This window comes from Oncorhynchus mykiss, chromosome 20 (assembly GCF_057628025.1).
Source record: "Oncorhynchus mykiss isolate SJ-2025 chromosome 20, ASM5762802v1, whole genome shotgun sequence".
Taxonomy (NCBI): Eukaryota; Metazoa; Chordata; class Actinopteri; order Salmoniformes; family Salmonidae; genus Oncorhynchus; species Oncorhynchus mykiss.
The window spans coordinates 16020055-16024964 of NC_143041.1; the positions used below are offsets into that span (position 1 = coordinate 16020055).

Here is a 4910-nt window from a genome sequence, read left to right on the forward strand (position 1 = left end):
AGCATTAACAGGGTAAACCTGGGTTTACAGCAGTAAACAGCAGCACCTAATCATACCTAAATGGGGTGGTACAGAGAAGGACTGTCACCCACAGTTAGCCAAGATGGTTGTTAGTGCCTGTCCTTCCTGCTGGATCGGGATCAAACCCGGGTCTGTAGTGACACCTATAGCACTGTAATGCAGTGCCTTACACCACTGCGCCACTCAGGAGGCCCCTTTGTAGTCAAAAGGTTTCTGACTCATATCGATGCCACATAAGCGGTTTTCAAAGCGTTACTTGCTTTTTAGGGACAGTCACTCTTTAATCAAATGGTTTCCCGGCTTGTAAGTAAACGTTTCACTCTAAAGTCTGTTTTTTCGGCATGTGACAATCACCATTTGATCTGATCCAGAGTGCCAGTGCCCCTTCGACACTCACTGTTTGGAAAAACAGGCGATGCGCTTTTGAGAATTAGTGTGACCTACACAGATAATTCCTTCAGGCAGGACAGTGCAGCAGTGCAAGGTGTGTGTAGACTTTCACTAGCGACTGGAGAAGAGTCATCCAGGGACTCACCTCTCAGGCAGGGGGACACTCGTTTTTCTCTGTTCTCCATTTCACTGTAGTGTTTTTGCGGACTGGAGTCTGCAGAAACACTACAGTGAATAGTATTTACTGCAGTATACTATTGTATAAATGCTGTGTAAAAAAGAGTAGTGTGTGTATATATACACTATAGTAATTACTGTAGTGTTTTTGCGGACTGTAGTATCCTGTAGTGTTTACTGTTGTGTTTTTGGGCACATTACTGTAGTATTCACTAAAGTGTTTTTGTTGCATTATCTTTGACATAGAAGTGGGAAGCCTTCACCTTGAGGAAACATACTGCAGAAATACTAAAAGAGCAAATGTTCCATAACCTGTAGGTCTGAGTTCTGAACAGAGTTCAGCGCTTCTGCTCTGTTCTTTAACCACAGGGAACACAATACACGGTCAGTACTTGGCATGTAGGTTTCTCACTTACAGGTGGCAAAAATTGGGATATGGGGGCAGGGTACTGTATATGTAGTACGTCCTGACACTTGTTAAATCAAACTTTATTAGAATTGCGTTTCAAAAATCTTGATACATTTTAGAGCACACATTTTGAAACAATATGAAACACATATTGCTGGGGAAATTCACAGGGACCACCACCTTTTTGCTTTAAGCACCTTTATCATTGGGAAAGTGCTAAACTATAACCAAAGCAAGATAATGATGATGGTGAGCACTTATGAATGCATTTTTCATACAAGCTCAATAAAAAACAAACATTAAAAGGTAAAAGATACAACATTCAAATAATAAGGTGAGAGGAACAGCAGGCTTTAGCATAGTTGTTCATCAAATAATGTTTCTCTTCTGATCTGCCCTGGAATGTTCAGTGCTTCCCTTTTCCTCCATCCACCTCTTCCTTTATTTCCACCTTTATGTCTTCCTGTTTTATGTCTTCCTCTTTTATGTCCTCGCTCTCTCTTTTCCTCTGCTCTCCTCTTTCCTCAATGCCTAGCTCTGCCATTTTCTTCTCGACATCCTCTGTCGTCTCGACGCTCTGTCTCACTCTCTCTCTCAAGGCTGGGAAATCATTTGGGAATATCTTTAACGTCTCACTATTATCCTGCACCATGATTATCCCAGTAGTATAATACACATTTATAGTGCCTGCCTTCGTTTTCAGTTGTTTGAAATATTCCTTAGATCTTTCATCCCACCGTTTTCCCTCAGGATAGTGTTTCAGTATTTCCTCTTCCCATGTAGAACCATTTGTTGTGTAGAAAATGAGGTCGCATGGAGCATTTTTTCTTTCATCACGATATAAAGTCTCTGGCTTTCCCTGCAAAATGTTTTTTTTATATATTTTCTTTTCCTTTTCATCTGTCATCCCCTCAGGGTAGGGGATGAGGGGGGGCAAATTGTTCAGTTGTTTTACCTCTGCCATTTCTAGATGTGGCGACTAGATTTCCTTTGACTGTTTACTACCACCTGTAATAAAGATGAATGTTAATGTATTTATTATCTAGGTCACTCATTAACAACATATTCTCTTTCACAAAATAGCCAGGTTAAATATTAGGAGCAGGGCCGTGTATTTCCTTGACTAATATTGGAAGTCTTTCATCTGTACTCACTCTGGAGCTGTGTGTCCGCTTTCTGATCTCGTCTCTCTGTCTGTAGAAGATCTGTGTTCGTTCAGTTCTGAAGACTTTTCCTCTTCCTTTAACAACCTCTGTGTAGCAGGAGATACAGTACTGTGTCCTCTCTAGGAAATGGTCTCCGTGTTTTCAGAGTTGTAAGGACAACTGAAAAGATGACCGTGAAAGAAGTGTAACTGGTGATATTTCCGCTGGCCACTCCCGTATATAACGTAGGTTACATTAAGGTGACGTGCCAGAGCCTTTCTGACGTTCAGGTTTTGACGGAATGAAAACGATACTAATCTGAAATGTGTGAGTGAACCCAGATGAAACTTCAGGGATGAATGTTGATCGATTGGATATACTTGAAAATACGATGGTTGCCAATGATCAGGTTACATTGCTACATTGCCATCTAACTATTTCCCTCTCTATCCCTCGCTGTCTCTCAGTGTCCGTTCAGGAGAGTTTGGAGAGGAAGTTTGGAAAACAGGGAGGGCCGATCCCTGTTGTTCCCACCGCTGACTTCCAGGCCAGAGTTGCTGTGAGCACACACACACACACACATTATGCAATATGTTGGCAGTTTGACAACACATATTTCCTTCCTCTCCACTCCAGGAGCTTCTGAGAAGGACATTGTTCACTCTGGCCTGGCCTACACCATGGAGAGATCTGCCAGGGTAAGAGTGTGAGCGAAAAAGTTATCCTTTTTGATAAAACTATATTAAATACATTCACGTCACCAAATACCTGATTAAAACAGTAGTCTCAATAGCACCTTCTAGGGTAGCACCACGGTATAGCCGGAGGACAGCTATTTTCCTTCCTTTTCTGCATACATTGAATTCAATACAAAACCTGTGGCTCGTGCTCCTCACCCCCCCCCCCTTCATAGACCTACAGTACATGGTAATTATGATGAATTCCGGAGGACATCCTTCAACCATTCAAAGCTATTGCTGAATGAACTGACATGTCCATCCAAGCAAATGATCAGAAAATGTACCTAGTACTACACGTGTGATTTAGAAGCTTGCCGAGTTGGTGACATTGTAGGATATATTGAGATATTGAATAGTTATTTTTTAGCATTTTTACGATATTATTCCATTCAAATTAGTTTCTTCAATCTGCAGGAGACGGAGCAGGCAGATTATATATTGTTTTCTTGGTTTTAGAACTACATTCTGTTGTAGCATTAGGGACATTTATTTAAATTTGCCCTGCTAACTTTACTACTAGAGTGCAGTTTTTTCCACCAGAATGGCTAGATAACGCTAACGACAATGTAGTGAATTTTTTGTTGAAGAAGCCCTTTCATTGCCCACATCAGATTCTGCATATTCAACCTGTGCAACACAACTAGAAGGTTGGAGAAACAGGGGTACTGCATTTTTGTGCATGTAAGAGTTGGCATTGGTACAGGCCACCAGCCATTGACACCAGGAAGGGTGGGGCCATGGACTGCTTACGCCAAATCCTGACTCTCGGCGTAATGCCTCAAGCACCCGGGATTCGTCGGGCCAGGCAATGTTTTTTCACTCCTCAATTGTCCAATGTGGGCGATCGTGTTCCCACTGGAGCCGCTTCTTGTTTTTAGCTGATAAGAGTGGAACCTGGTGTTGTCGTCTGCTGCAATAGCCCATCTATTATGATGAGTTGTGCATTCCGAGATGTCGTTCTGCACACCACTGTTGTACAGCGCCATTATTTGTCGGTTTGTGGCCCGCCTATTAGCTTGCACAATTCTTGCCATTCTCCTTTGACCTCTGTCATCTACAAGCTGTTTTCAGCCACAGGACTGTCGCTGACTGGATGTTTTTGTTTGTCGCACCATTCTCGGGTAAACCCTAGGCACTGTCGTGCGTGAAAACCCAAAGAGGCCAGACGTTTCTAAGGATACGGCGCCGAGCGCCTGGCACCGACGATCATACCACACGCAGTGGCTTAAGTCAGTCATATTCCCCATTCTAACGTTCAATCAAACAGTAACTGAATGCCTCGATGCCTGTCTGCCTGCTTTATATAGCAAGCCACGGTCACGTGACTCACTGTCTGTCGGAGCGAACCATTATTGTGAACGGAGTGTTGTACCTAATAAACTGGCCACAATGTACAACAATATGGCTGTATTTAAATGTGTAAATAGTGTTAACTTAATATAATGTATATAATATTATTTTATGTGTACTGTAGCTGTTAACTGTATTTAGTAATAATATGATATAATGTTGTATTAGGAGTTGTGTTGACTGTGACTCTTCCTTCCGAGGCCAGAACAGACAGTAAAATGTGTCCAGTTCTCACTAGGTTATGTTTATAGAGGAAGATGTCAAATTCTACCTAGCAGAGCTGGCTCTGGCCCTCGACCACCTGCACCATCTTGGCATAGTTTACAGAGACCTCAAACCAGACATGTATTTTGTGGGACGAAGCAAGGGGACAAGATGAGGGAAAGTTCCGCTAACAAGGGCAACTACTAGGAGCTTGCAGAGGTAATTTCACATTATTACGCTTTACTTGCTGAGCACATGGACATTTCTTCTGTTTTCTCTGTGATGTCGAAATAAATCCATTAAAAGTGAGATTAAAAGAGAGGTTGACACAGTCTATTTTTTTTCACATTGGCAAATGGAGGAAACCACAGACATCAGCTGTCACTTGCAGTTGTTGTCAGGTATGCGGATGATCCGGGCTTTATTCATGAACTTTTCTTGGGCTACTTTGATGTGTCAAGTGGGCGAGATGCG

General features: G+C 42.4%; 1 long non-coding RNA gene across 1 annotated transcript; it reads right to left on the reverse strand.

Annotated features, from left to right (window-relative positions):
• Positions 1-1059: 1059 nt before the first annotated feature.
• LOC110511226 (uncharacterized) lies at positions 1060-4139 on the reverse strand. Its single transcript, XR_002471696.3, has 2 exons — positions 2152-4139; positions 1060-2005 (listed from the first exon to the last, which is right to left on the reverse strand). It is a non-coding gene; the product is annotated as an uncharacterized LOC110511226 (long non-coding RNA).
• Positions 4140-4910: the final 771 nt, after the last annotated feature.